Raw genomic sequence first — 15,393 nt, 5'->3', positions numbered from 1 at the left:
CTTAAAGCTTTGGTTTTAACCACGAAAGGTTACTGATGCTAAAAACAAGAGGGCATCAAGAGGGAAAGTAGGCCCAAGAGCTGCCAATGGCTGCTCTCGACACAGCAGTCCAAATGAATTGTGTGTGATGGAAAACGGTTCCTTTTGAGGTCCAAGCTACGTCACCCGGTCCAGAGTAGTGTGCATGTGTGGGAGAGCTCAGTGTGTGTTGCCTGCCTTGTGGTGTTTCCCTACCAAAAGCGGTGCTGTCGTGGCCGTGATTCAGAACCGGTAAGATGCCAGGAGCTGCATGAGGATGGGCAGCAAATGACACCTCCCTATCCCCTTCTGCCAAGTTTCTTTTGGCGCCCGAGGCGGAAAATACCACAAGTCCCTCTCCCCCCTCCCTGGCAGTAAAAGTACAGCAGCAATAAATGAAGTAACAATTTGGTGCCATTTTATGAAGCCCCAAATCAGCTGTCCGAGGTGCCTGCCTCACTCGGCCTAGGACCGGTCCTGCAAGATACTCAATCACTACTACTTCTACTACCACCACCACCACAAAGCCCCACAGGGGATTCTTGTACTGGGCCATCTTGTGTTGGTATGGAGAGTATGTGTCCTAGGGCTCTTACTTTTCCTTGTGAATGGAAGCCATTATATGAGAGGAACTACAGGGGTGCATCTAGGGACAGAGTTGGATTGAGCTCGAATCTCCATTTGAGGAGCTGAGGAGCTGCTGTATACCAGGTGAGGTCAGACTATTTGTCCATCTAGACCAGGGGTGCACAACCTGCAGCCTGGGGATTGCATGTAGCCCCCCAAGGCCTTTACTGCACCCTCCCCCCAGAGCGCCCTGACCCTCCCACTATGGCTGGATTTCCCCCCACACACCTGTACTCTCCGCTCTCTCCCCAGGAGATCCTCATAGAGATTGCTGTTTCCCAGCTGGTGCTAGAAGCAGTGAAAGCGCAATTTGGATCAGGTTCTCTGGTGTGTGTGTATATGCACATGTGTGAGTGTGAGCATACGGATGTGTGGCCCCCCACCCCCAAGCCAGCATCACATGTGGCCCTCAAGGCCAAAAAGGTCATGCATCCTTCACCTGGCCCAGTATTGTCTACTCCAACCTTCCCCAACCTGATGCCCTCCAGATCTGTTGGACTACAAACCCCATCATCCCTAGCCAGCTTTCCCATCATCTGCTACTCGATCCTTTTAACTGGAGATCCGAGGGGCTGAACCTGAGACCTTCTACAAAAAAACATGTCCTCTGCCATTGAGCTGTGGTCCCTACTTATCTGCCCAGCTTCATTTCCTGGTCGCTTGGAAGTGTGGCAGACATTCAGCACTGGCTCTTATATCTCGTGCATCAGCAGACATTTGTCTCCAACTGAAGGGCTGATGCCATTGTTCGAGGCATGGGGGATGCCACAGGAGCACAGAAGAAGCACCAAATGCAGTATTGGGTATAGAATGCCACTTCCTCAGGGCCAAACTGCACGTTCTACTAATCGCATTGGTGTAGTTCAGCCTCCCATTGTTCTTTACTTTTGTGTAAGCGCATCAAGATTGGGACCATGGCGCTTTGAGAGGGGAGGGTTTAATCTTCCCTGCCACCCATTTTCTCCCTGAAATTCCACCCCCGCCTCCCGTTAGTAGAATGTGTACTTTGGCTCTCAGGTGCTCGGATTTTTTAAAATTGATTTTTTTGTAAGCGTGTTTGTAGACCTTGGCTGAATCTACATATAGCAGTTATACCGTTATCATACCATTATCATAACTATTGGTACATGTGACACCGATGGCCAGCAACAGCTATGATAACGGTATAACTGCTGTGTGTAGACTCATCCCTTATGGGTGTGAGGAGATAGGATTTGAACTGTGTGGGTAATGACTGCTAAAATCTTAGAAGTCAGAGGAGTGTGAGGGTGTGTGGGGGTGAATAATATTTTCAATGCTGCTTCCACTGCATATCCACTCCTTCCCCCGCTCCACGACTGCCGAAGCCAGAATAAACTATCCACAATAAGTAGGGAGTTGCAGGCTTGCAGTTATTTATTTATTTATTTATTTATTTATTTATTTCAGGGCATAGAACTTGGTTTTCCTTGGTGCAGGATTTGAATTGCCTGGGTGCGGAAGTTTGTTTTTCTGTTGATTTCCGTCACTTAGTAGTAGTAGTGGTGGTAGACCCTGGTTATAGGCTGAATTTGCTTCTGTTTGGGAGATGTTAGAACAGCTGCTACTTCTGGTGCTAATTGCTTATAAACTTTTCCTAATAAATCCATTTTGTGACATGCTAGTTTGTAGATCACTCGTGCTAATGTATGTGTTTTGGCTGCACCCCACACAAACGGGTAGTGAAAGATAAAACTTGTCAGGGCTGGTGTATTCATAATATAGACCCATACATTTAGGGTTTGGGCCATGGGATTGAGTGATCTCTCTTCCTCTCCCTGATCTCTTATGAAATGCTCCTTCCTCCTATAATTCCTCTCTATCTTTGTTAGATATTATTTAGGACTTATATGGCTAACCCTGGTTCAGGCCATCCAGTTCACTCCCAATTCCTAATCCATGGATCTAGACTCATCTTCACCAGGTCGGTGCCCTCCAGATGTGTTGAATTACAGCTCTCATTGGTCATGTTGGCTGGGGATGATGGGAGTTCTAGATCCAATTCCTGGCACGTCTACTTAAAAGGCTCACGTAGCAGATGCTGGGGGAAAAAAATCTCTTTCTGCTTGAAACCCTGGAGAGTTACAGCCAGTCAGAGTTAATAATATTGGGCTAGGTCAGGGATGGGAACCCTGGCCCTTCTGGGTTCCAATCTGGCCTTCTGGGGTTTCTCCGGTGACCCCAGCCCTTTCCCCTCCAAGTTCCCCAACCACCAATTGTTCAGTGGTTTCCTGGCTTTTGTCCAGTTTTCCGTATTCTACAAGGTTGAAATGCCTCTCCTAAGGCTTATTTATTGGCAGTAAGAGTTTTACATTACAATACAGCATTTTTTGGTATTTTGGGCCCCAACCCATTTGCCTTTGGCCCCGCCCTGTTTGCCTTTGACCCCACCCATCCCTGGGGTGTGGCCCCCGAGAGCTTCTGAAAAATTGAATTTGGCCCTCAGGCTGAAAGAGGTTGCCCACCCCCGGGGTAGATTGATCAATGGTCTGACCTGGTATAAGGCAGCTTTAGAGATGTCAGAGAAATCTAAACCACAGATTCCGCAGCGGGCTGGCTTTTTTCCGGAGTCATATGGATTCTGCAGACTTGCAGATTTTTTTTATTTTTTTTTTAAAGTCCTGGAATTTTATGCAAATTTAGTCAAAGAAAAATACATGAAATAAAAAAGTGGTTCAAAATGCACAGCTCCCCCATAGGCTAGAGCATGAAAATGCACATTGGGGGAGACTTTCACATTTCTGCAAATGTGAATTGCACATGTGTGAATTTCTGCACATTTGGAAAATTGGGAAAAATCCAATTTCATCAATGGGTGGACAGTGGACTGAAAGGCACCTGGCAGTCCGCAAAACGTAGATGGAATGGATTTTACAAAATCCATACATTCTTAGGCAGCTTCCTATGGTCTGAGGATTTCTGTGTGTGGGCAGGGGGCATGGTTGGAGAGTTACTTTTTCTCCCCAAGATGAATTCACTAAGATGAATGCGTGTACGGCTATTATCAACTTGAATTCATAGTTCATAAAACTTCTCAGATGTGATAATAAGCCCCATCACAGACTACTGTACAACATCTACTGAGAACAGGTTTGAGTAGAAAAGCTTTGTCCAGAGCCCCCCTTTTCCTTCAGCCCGTCATCCAAACAGCTCTGGTCGGGCTGGTACAAACGTTACCGTGCTTCCAGCAGCTGAAACAGGTGCAGGATTACTTTCTCCGAAGTCAGTTCTCCGCCCTCCTTGCATCGGGAATTGGCGGTTACTTGCACTTAACACAGGGAACACAGGAAGCTGCCTTCTCCAAGGTCAGACCATTTCTCCGTCTTGTCTACCCTGACTTGCAGCGGCTTTCCAGGGTCTTGGGCAGAGAAGGCCTTTCCAAACACATGCAATGTGGTTCTTTTAAGAGGAGTTGCCAGAGCCAGAAAGTGAGACCTTCTGCATGCAAAGCATTTGCTCTACTGCTGAGCTCTATGGTCCCTATATGGTCCCAAGGTATGATTCTGAGATCCAGGGAGGCTGAAAACATCTCGCTCTTCCTTTACAGGCCCACCTTCCTTTACAGATACGTGTGGATGTTCCTGCTGCAGAAAAGCATCTTCAATCAGGCATAAGAAAACTGCAATTCTGAGCTTAATCCTCAGATTCAAGGGCTTAATGGCTGCAAGTTAATTGTTTAACCATTCCCCCGCCCCTCTCCATGGTAATATGTGGTTCTCCCCCCACGGTTTGTGAGGTTGCACCTCTAGAGGCTGACTCACGAGTCAGTAAAAGAGGCCAAGAAGTCAACAGGGGTGGACTTTGTTGATGACCAGAGCTGTGTTTGCACAGTGGAGAGCTTTATAACTTTGCTGTGAAGTGACTCTGCTGCCTGTCAACGGTGTTTTTCGCCACAGGTTTTCTCGAGCAGGTGTTAAAGGCTTTTGCTTTCATTTAGGGACAAGGCATCCTCTGAGCATATGCTACTGCATAGGAACATATTCTGGGCCAAAGGTGATGTGAAGCGGGACCGCTGTGTTTGTTTATTAGTGTGTAAGGGGTGGGGGCTGCTGGAGCCTCTGCCTTCTCTCCACAATGGGCAGAACTGGGTAGGGGAGAAAAGTGCCTGAAGGGATGGAGAGTGCCGAGGGGGGGGGCAGTGCAGCACCTCGTGTTCCCTTTTCCTGTAAAAATCAGATGCTTTCCCATGCTTTATACACCAATGAGGCAGGACATAGGAACAACGAACATGGTTGCCTCGTTATGCATACTCCAGCCCTCAACCTGTCACCGTGCCCCCTGTTCATCCCTCTTGCCCGCTATGAAAAGCTGAGTTTGAATGTTTTTTTTTCGTTTTGCTTGTGTAACTCAGTAAAGTGCCATGTATATGGATGCTGCCATTAGAATTCAAACGTTTGCTGGAACAGCATGGGGCAGGCAGGCTTAAGGGGGTGGGAAGTAACTATTTCTCGCTTTCAGAAAATAAGGGCCTGCTACCTTTTTCGTCTGGGTTTTGTGTTGCAATAGTGTGTGTGTGTGTGCGTGCGCGTGTACGTGTTATTAAATATGCCCCTTGTAGGTTTTTTGTTAAGGTAATGGTTCTTAATCGCTGATTCAAGACCATGCGTCTTCCCTAAATACTTTGCTTTACAGCCGGGATATTGCACAAAAATATATGGCTGCTGGGAAAATCCATCCCCCCGCCCCCCATGCCCAGCTACTGTGAGGATTGCAGTCAAGTTCAGAGGGAACTTGGAAGTTTGCGGGGGTTATGGGTGGGAAGGTGCTGTTTCACTCATGTCCTGCTTCCGGGCTTCCTGTGGACAGCTGGGCCATTGTGTAAACAGAGTGCTGGACTACATGGCCTTTGGTCTGATCCAGCATGGCTCTTCTTACATTCTTAATCAAAAAGTCCCAGTGCTTTGACCCTGCGAGTCCTGGTTCCACTACACCATTGATAGAGTAGTGGTCAGAGTGGTGGGCTTGGCGGAAGGGGTAGGTGGGAGATTTGGGGGCAGGGTTGGATGGGTGGGAGAGGTGCGGCTTCAGGTCTCCTCTCCGCCACGAAGCTTACTGGATGGCATTGGCCGACTCCTCCTTGATCTAGGCTACCTCACAGGGTTGTTGTGTGGATAAAATAGGGGTTGCCCCCCATGTATGCTGGACTGGAGAATCTTGGAGGAGGGAAGGGTGGGACACCATGGGGATGATTTCTGCTTGCGCCTCGAGGAAGAAGCCATTTGGTCTGCTGCTGCCTTCTAAAATAAATCAGTTTTGAACATCTGCTTGGTTAATGACAACTTCTACCACTGACCATCCTCTCGCCCTGGCACCCTCCCAAAGTTTTCGGGGACAGCTTCCAGTATTCCTGACCATTGGCCATGCTGGCTAGGCTTGAGGGGAACTGAAGTCCAAAATATCTGGAAGGCACCACTTTTGGGGAAGGCTGCATCTCTCCTGTATTGAAATAAGTGTTATCAAACTACTGCCCTTGCAGCTGTTGCTTCCTTTGACAGAGGTTTAGTTCACATTGCAGTGGTAAACCTGTGTCTGGGTTGCACCGCTTCAGACTGCTGCTGGGGACTCACGTGGTTGATGTCTGTTAAAACATTCCCTGCACATAGAAAGCTGGGGTGTCAGGGACTCCCTGACAATATAGTTTTCTATGTGGAGGCAATTTGTTATTATTTTTGTATGGAGGAGCATTCCATCATTTGAGCCCTGACCTGCAGTCTGAAGCTGTTCTGCTCACACACAGGTTTACTGCCTAAGTGAGATTCAGGCCTGAGTTAACACTTAAATCTATTTCATTGTGCTTGCATGGATGATTAAACAATCTCTCCCCCCCCCATATTCTGCAGGACCCAGCCTTATGGTGGATCTCTGAGTCTGATTCGTCTGCCTTGACAGAAGTTGCTGGAGCTTGCATGCTGCTTCATGCAGTTACAGTAAGTTAACCTTTAAAAAAAAGTGGAACAGAATAATGTTTTCTTTTACAGAAGTTTTATTGATCTGACAGAGTGGACTCTAGCCCTCAAAAGCGTATATTTTAATGCAGCCTTCCCCAACCTGGAGCCTTCCAGATGTGTTGGACTATGATTCCCACCATACCCATCCAGCATGGTGGAAGTTGTAGTCCAGCACGTCTGGAACATGGTAGGTTGAGGAAGGCTGTTGCAAAGCATTTAGTAGGCTGAGATTCTTGAGTATGACCAATGAGTTTTCTGGCTCTTGAACAACAGACACTCCCCCCCCCCCCCCGCCCTCTGGTGCCATAGTGCAAGCTGCTTTTGATACCCCCCACCCATGGATCACTGCCTCGTTGTGGCGAAGGGGCTTGCGTAACTCAGTGAAGCCATAAGCTATGCCGTTAAGGGCCACCCAAGACGGACAGGTCATGGCAGAGAGTTCTGACAAAATGTGGTCCACTGGAGAAGGAAATGGCAACCCACTCCAGTATTCTTGCCAAGAAAACCCCATGGAACGTATCACAAGGCTAAAAGAGATGATGCCGGAAGATGAGCCCCTCAGGTCGGAAGGTGTCCAATATACTACTGGGGAAGAGCAGAGGGAATTTCCAGGTAGCGCCAGAAAGAGTGAAGCGGCTGGGCCAAAGCCGAAAGGACACTCAGCTGTTGATGTGTCTGGTGGTGAAAAGGAAAGTCCGATGCTGTAAAGAACAATATTGTTTAGGAACCTGGAATGTCAGATCAATGAATCAAGGTAAGCTGGAGGTGGTCAAACATGAGATGGCAAGATTGAACATCGACATCTTGGGAATCAGCGAACTAAAATGGACAAGCATGGGCGAATTTAATTCAGGTGACTATTATATCTACTACTGTGGGCAAGAATCCCTTAGAAGAAATGGAGTAGCACTCGTAGTCAGTAAAAGGGTGGGAAAAGCAGTACTGGGGTACAATCTCAAAAATGATAGAATGATCTCAGTATGAATCTAAGGGAAACCATTCAACATCACAGTTATTCAAGTCTGTGCCCCAACCACTGAGGCCGAAGAAGCTGAGGTTGATCGGTTCTATGAAGACCTACAACACTTTCTAGAACTAACACCAAAAAAAGATGTCCTCTTCATCATAGGGGATTGGAATGCTAAAGTAGGAAGTCAAGAAATCACCGGGAGAACAGGCAAGCATGGCCTTGGTGTACAAAATGAAGCAGGACAAAGGCTAATAGAGTTTTGCCAAGGGAACACGCTGATCATAGCAAACACTCTTTTCCAACAGCACAAGAGGCGACTCTACACATGGACATCACCAGATGGTCAATATTGAAATCAGATTGATTATGTCCTTTGCAGCCAAAGATGGAGAAGCTCTATACAGTCAGTAAAAACAAGACCTGGAGCTGACTGTGGCTCTGATCATGAGCTGCTTCTTGCAAAATTTCAGCTTCAGTTGAAGAACGTAGGGAAAACCACTAAACCATTCAGATATGACCTAAAACATATCCCTTATGAATATACAGTGCAGGTGATGAATAGATTTCAGGGATTAGACCTGATAGACAGAGTGCCTGAGGAACTATGGATGGAGGTCCGTAACATTGTTCAGGAGGCAGCAACTCAATCCATCCCAAAGAAAAAGAAATGCAAGAAAGCCAAGTGGCTGTCTGATGAGGCTTTACAAGTAGCTGAGGAAAGAAGGGAAGCGAAAAGCAAGGGAGAAAGGGGAAGATATATCCAACTGAATGCAGAGTTCCAGAGAATAGCAAGGAGAGACAAGAAGGCCTTCTTAAATGAACAATGCAAAGAAATCGAGGAAAACAATAGAATGGGAAAGACTAGAGATCTCTTCAAGAAAATTGGAGATCTCAAGGGAACGTTTTGTGCAAAGACGGGCATGATAAAGGACAAAGAAGGCAGGGACCTAACAGAAGCAGATGGGATTAAGAAGAGGTGGAAAGAATACACAGAAGAACTATACAGGAAAGATCTGAATGTCCCTGATAGCCATGATACTGCGATCACTGAACTTGAGCCGGACATCCTAGAGAGTGAAGTCAAGTGGGCTTTATGAAGCATTACTAACAACAAAGCTAGCGGAGATGACAGTCTTCCAGCTGAGCTATTTAAAATCCTAAAAGATGATGCTGTTAAAGTGCCGCACTCAATATGCCAACAAATTTGGAACACTCAAGAGTGGCCACAAGACTGGAAAAGGTCAGTTTACATTCCAATTCCAAAGAAGGGCAATGCCAAAGAGTGTTCAAACTACTGTACAGTTGCGCTCATTTCACATGCCAGCAAGGTGATGCTCAAAATCCTACAAGCTAGGCTTCAGCAGTATGTGAACCAAGAACTACCGGAAGTACAAGCTGGGTTTCGGAGAGGCAGAGGAACTAGAGATCAAATCGCCAACATTCGCTGGATCATGGAGAAAGCAAGAGAATGCCAGAAAAACGTCTATTTCTGCTTCATTGACTACGCTAAAGCCTTTGATTGTGTGGATCACAACAAACTGGCAAATTCTTAAAGAGATGGGAGTACCAGACCACCTTACCTGTCTCCTGAGAAACCTGTACGAGGGTCAAGAAGCAACAGTAAGAACTGGACATGGAACAACCGATTGGTTCAAAATTGGGAAAGGAGTACGACAAGTATATTGTTGCCCTGTATATTTAACTTACTGTATATTGTATTGCTGTATATTGTTGCCCTGCTTATTTAACTTACGTGCAGAGTACATCATGAGAAACTCTGGGTTGGATGAATCACAGGTCGGAACTAAGATTGCCGGGAGAATTATCAACAACCTCAGATACACAGACGATACCACGCTAATGGCAGAAAGCAAAGAGGATCTAAAGAGCCCTTTGTTGAGGGTGATAGTGGAGAGTGCAAAAGCTGGTTTGAAACTCACCATTAAAAAAACGAAGATCATGGCATCTGGCCCCATCCCTTCCTGGCATATAGAAGGGGAAGAAATGGAAACAGTGACAGATGTTATTTTCTTGGGCTCCAAGATCACCGCAGATGGTGACTGTAGCCATGAAATTAAAAGACGCTTGCTCCTTGGGAGGAAAGCTATGGCAAACCTAGACAGCATAGTAAGAAACAGAGACATCACCTTGCCGACAAAGATCCGTATAATCCAAGCTATGGTTTCCCCAGTAGCAACGTATGGCTGTGAGAGCTGGACTATAAGGAAGGCTGAGTGCCGAAGAATTGATGCTTTCGAACTGTGGTGCTGGAGAAGACTCTTACGAGTCCCCTGGACTGCAAGGAGGTCAAATCAGTCAATCCTAAAGGAAATCAACCCTGAAGCTGAAGCTCAAATATTTTGGCCACCTAACGCGAAGCGAGAACTCCCTGGAAAAGACCCTGATACTGGGAAAGATTGAAGGCAAAAGGAGAAGGGGACGGCAGAGGATGAGATGGCTAGATAGCATCACGGATGCAATGAATATGAACTTGAGCACGCTCCGGGAGAGAGCGCAGGACAGGAAGGCCTGGCGTGCTATGGTCCATGGGGTCAGGAAGAGTCAGACACGACTTAACGACTGAACAACAACCCATTTCAAATTGCTTTGCTATGCAGCAATTGCTCTCAGAGAAATTCAAGACCAAAGCTCCCTTGGGTGTATGGAAGTTGCACAGCCGTAATCTTTAAGGTGCCCCGAAACACTTCTTACTCCAATATATTTATTACTAAAAAACCCTTTGTATTTTCGAGGAGGCACTTAAAAAGAACCACATACCGTGTTCTTAGGGAGTCAATTCTTGAAATGTTTGACCCTTGCCTGTTCCTTATCTCCTCACCCCACACACCAAATGGACATAACCCAGTTGGTGGGGCAGAGGTTGGGATGGGTTGTTTTTTTTTTAGTCTCCCAACTGTTCCGTAGGTAAAATAGCACCATTCTTGCACAAAGTGTGATCTTGTATTTTTTAATTCCGCTGTAAGTTGCCTTGAGTCTTTTTTTTTAAAGAAATGTTTCTAAGAAATGTATTGTTATTGTTATTACTATTAATAATAATGTACAAGAAGGTTTTGGAACCCCTAAAGTCTGCAAAAGTAAAAAAAAGAAAAGAAAAGATAGACACCCCCCCCCCCAAAGCAGAGGGAACATCTTAAAAACAGCCCAGTGAAAACAGCCCAGTGAAAACAGCATGTTCAATGGGCATGGAGCAGTGGGTGACTGTTGTGCGGTGGGGAATGGAGTATCCTTGAAGAGGGCATAATTGTCTGGGTGGCATTCTGAATAGAAGCATTCTACACTACAATATTTAATTGCAGGCCTCATTTTGTGTGCGTGCGTGCGTGCGCGTGTGCGTGCATGTCGTATGACCCAGATTAACAAAGTACCCTCGATTTATGTATCAAAAATTTTATTACTGAACCAATTAATTTACTAAATTAGTCCTCCTGAACCTGATGCCCTCCAGATGTTTTGGACTACAACTCCCAGAATTCTTGGCCACTGGCCATGCTGGCTGGGGTTGATAGGAGCTGAAGTCCTAAACATCTGGAGGGCACCAGGCTGGGGAACCTAAATGCTGCTACAGGTTTTAGGTCTGTGGGTGTTTCAGTGTTGTTTTCTTTGTTAACTTGGGCTTCCCCCAACCTCGTGCTCTCCAGATGTGTTGGGGTGCAACTTCAATCATGCCCAGCCAAGCTGTTTTAATCATTCCCTTTTTAAAATTAAAATTTCTTAATTATGGAAATAATTGTGACCCATTTTACGAAGTCTGAGATCCAAATTCTTTAAAATGTGAGTTCAGAACCTAGAATACTGTTTTGGGGAAAATGGCATATGTGGCCTCTTTTGCAACATAGCAGCACATCTAAGTGTTCTTGCTGCAGATGTCAGTTAGTCTGGAAAAGAGATGAGCATTCTGTGTTTTTTATTTGATTTTCTCCTCTACTGCCCAAACGGGAAGCAGAAGGGGAGTGTGTTCAGCCATTTATAGATTTTTTTGGTGGGTAGGAAATAAATCCTTTTGCTGGAACTAATTTCAGATGAAAGCGATTCCTTTGACAAGTTCGGCAGTGAACTTGAAGCATCTGCTTTTTAAAACTTCATTTTGTAAGAGAAATAACAGAACACATGATGCAACTTAACATTGTGCATGTTGCAATCAGAAGTCCAATTTTGGAAAAGAGTAACTAATTTTGGCATAAGAGGAACTTTATCAATGTAAATGAATCTCTCTGGAATGCAGGTTACTACTGAGATATCCCTGCAATCACTTATTCTCCTCCTCTCACTGGAAGGTTGATGGCCTAAAGCAGGTTTTCCCAACTCAGCACCTTCCACATGTGACTACAGTGCCCACACCCAACACATCTGGAGGGCACCGAGTTGGGGAAGTCTGCTTAAAGCAGAAGATGAGGCTTATTATAGGAAAACGTAATGGAATTCCTGTAGAAGCTTGTGGAGTTCTGGGTTTCTTTTGACTTCTCTGCCATTGTTGGTAAGGAAATCAGCACCTGCAATGGCTGCTTATAGTATCTTAGGACCAAACCAAGGTGCTAGATTAAATGGTAAAGCCCTTTATACTATTGTTACTATCTATATCCATTTGTGATTCCAATAATCGGCTCAGAGTAATTTCTTGGTGTCGCTCTTCAGTGCTAAAGTCTGGCTACTTCTAGGTTTTGCTACTTTCCTTCCCCCGGGGTCTGTGAAATCCCAGGGATAGTATGGAAGGCATAAGAGCCAGCGTGGGGTAATAGTTAAGAGCAGGGGTAGGCAACCTGGAGCCCTCCAGATGTTTTGGACTACAATTCCCACCATCCCTGACCATTGGCCATGCTGGCTGGGGCCTGTGGGAGTTGTAGTACAAAACACCTGAAAGCACCAGGTTGCCTACTCCAGGTTAAGGGAGTCAGACCTGGACTGGAGAGAGCCAGGCTGAAATCCCTATTCCGCCATGAAGCTCACTAGGTGACCTTTGGCTATCTATCTTTCAGCCAAACCTACCTCACAGGGTCATTGTGAGGATGAAATGAGGAAAGGTGGGATGTAATAATAAAGACACAAAGAAGTGCATATTTGAGCGATCATTCAGTGGCTGAGAACAAGTAGATCGTTAGTGGCTGTAGATATTTCTTTAAAAAAACAACACTTGCGTGTTGCTTCTGCATGCTGAAAGCCCCTTGCTCAGTCCCCGGGAACTCAAGTTGGAAGGAAGGAAGGAAGGAAGGAAGGAAGGAAGGAAGGAAGGAAAAGGAACCAGTAGTAGATTCTGGGAAAGACCTCTTTCTGCCTGAAATGCGGAGACGCTGTTGCCAGTCCGAGCAAATAATACTGGACTAGATGGACAAAGACATACCTGCTGTATGGAAGTTTCTTATGTTATGTTATTTTCCCTATGTGATCAAGCCTCTCTCGAGCCTTTTGAATGAAAATCCAGACCAACAGATAGATCAGCAGTTGGGTGCTATGAAAATGCTCTTGGAAGCAAATCCCTTTTGCACTTTCCTTTCACAGCGATATGCAGTAGTGTGGTGCAAAATTTTGAAGTGCAGGCACCCATTTTTTAAAAAATAAAAATTTTATTGTGAAATTTCAACAAAACAAAATGAAAAAGAGGAAAAAAAAAATTGTAGCTGCATAAATGTGAATATAACAATTTCAATGCATGCATATGCCAGGTGGCCCAAAAGTAGGTATACAGTTGTTTAGAATGTTGATGGGAGGGGGAGAGAATGTGTGAGTAGAAGATGTGTGGGTGGAGTCGGGAAGACTGAGTGACAGGGGGTGACAGTTAAATCAGTTAAGTGTAGGGAGTGAGGCCCTTAAGTAGGTATACGGTTGTTTTTTTACTGAGATTTGAATGATGGCAGCGAACTTGAGTCAAGAACAAGGGAAGTGGATTCTAAAGCAGTACTGAAAGACTGAAAATGCCGAGTGGGTGTGCACAGCGTGGCAAGAAGCATCTGACACTCCTCCACCAACACAATTTATCGTCCTAGAGATAAATTTGAAGCAACAGGTGCAGTGGCTAATGCACTGAAATCTGGACGTCCTAGGACGTCTATGACCGAGGAAAATGAGATGAGAGTCGCTCTGACATTTGTGAACAGTCCGAAAAAGTCCACACGACGTGCGTCTAAGCACCTATCCATACCTAGAATGTCCTTGCAACGCTTAATGCGTAAATTGAAATTGAAGCCGTGCCGTCCAAGACTGTTACATGGTCTTCTGGAGGACGACCCAGACCATTGGTTGCAATTCTGAGAGATGATGCGTAACCAAATTCTAACGAACCAGACCAGTGGACTTCTTTTTTGGGGGCGTAGTAAAGAATAAGGTTTTTGAGAGGAATCCCCGGACAGTGGACGAATTAAAAGAGTTCATCTCGGAAGCATTTATGGACATTGATGCGGACCAGAATTTGTGTCGTACTGTGTGTCACAGTGTTCTAGACAGGTTCGAGGAATGTTGCAATGTTGATGGAATACACTTCGAGCACTTACGAGATTAAACAGTGTTAAACAAATGTAAATGCAATAAACAATGTAATAAAATGCAAATAAACTATACTGTACACCTACTTTTGGGCCACTCTGTATATATAGAATGAAAATACAGCTTTCTAAGAATTATACGTAAACTTCAACAAAAGCAGACCAAATATCCGTATAAGTATCCATTCCTAAATGGTGTTTATACACCACCTGTTCAAATGTTGAAAGTGTCATTAGGTCCTCAATCCATGGCATTATAGGAGGTGAGCGTCTATCCTGCCAGTGTTACAATATCAGTCTTTTAGCTGTCAAAAGGGTGCGGAGAATCTATTTGTGCTGACCGCACGTTAACTTCCAGGAGTGTGGGTGCTAATCGTGACAATTCCCATAGCCATGCCCCCAAGGAGAGTCCAAACATTCCAGCAGTTGTGCTGATCCATATCAACAAACCAGTTTTCATCTCCTCCAGGAGCAGGTCTTTTGTAAAGACTGAGCCACCCCAAAATGCTTTGCATGTCAACAGGGAATAATATAGTGTTGCTGGGAACATTCATTTCCCCCCAGCTACTGTGAGGATTAAGCTGAGCTCAGAGGGAACAGGGAATTCTGAGCTGGGTGGCAAATGACATCTGTGCTGGTCCTGTGGTCCTGTGAGCCCTGGCTCCACCTCACCACTGGCGTTGTGTCTCCTTCTCGCTCTGTTAATGTTAGGAGTCAGAGGTTGCTAATAATAGTTGGCATGGGAAGGGAGCTGCATGGGAAGGGAGCCATGTTGCCAGCTTCAGCCACCCAGTCTGGGTATTCTGGCATATCTGGAGCAGCACATGAATTGGATGTGCTGCATCAGTTCCCATGCCACAACAGTAACATCAGGAAGGGCGCTGAGCATGCATATACTTCCAGCCTTGGGCCTGTAGTCCACTGGATCTCATGGTCTGAGTGTTGTTTTATTATGCTTGTATCGCACCCTGCCTCTAGGGAGCTCCAGATGACGCCGTGCCATCCTGTTTTTATCTTTGTCCCTGTGAGGTGGGTTGGGCTAAGAGTCGCTCTCCCAAGGTCAGTTGGTGAGCTTCCTGGCTCAGCAGAGATTCAAACCCAGATCGCCCTGGTCCAAGTCTGGCGCCCGTGGTTCTCAGTCTTCCTTCCTGCAGGGAACTCCCGTTCACCATTGACTTGGCTTTGGTGGAATCTCTGCCCATTGCAGAGGTTTCTAGGACATGCATGGGTGGGGAATCCATGGTCCTCCAGTTGTTGGACTGCAGCTCCCATCATCCCTGGCCATTAGCCATGCTGGCCAGGGCTGATTGGAGGTGGA

At 45.9% G+C, this 15,393-nt stretch overlaps 1 protein-coding gene across 4 annotated transcripts in view; it reads left to right on the top strand.

Annotated features, from left to right (window-relative positions):
• The window catches only part of AKAP13 (A-kinase anchoring protein 13), a 366,785-nt gene that overhangs the window by 91,036 nt on the left and 260,356 nt on the right, over positions 1-15,393 (top strand). For all 4 annotated transcript variants that reach the window (XM_084817349.1, XM_084817347.1, XM_084817350.1 and 1 more), the window contains exon 2: positions 6,504-6,590. The gene's annotated coding sequence lies outside the window, so the exon portion shown is untranslated. The remainder of the gene's footprint in view (positions 1-6,503; positions 6,591-15,393) is intronic.

Source organism: Heloderma suspectum, chromosome 11 (assembly GCF_057233095.1).
Source record: "Heloderma suspectum isolate Gila_16-S chromosome 11, 16-S_ref, whole genome shotgun sequence".
Lineage (NCBI taxonomy): Eukaryota > Metazoa > Chordata > Lepidosauria > Squamata > Helodermatidae > Heloderma > Heloderma suspectum.
This window is presented reverse-complemented; position numbering and strand designations above follow the sequence as displayed.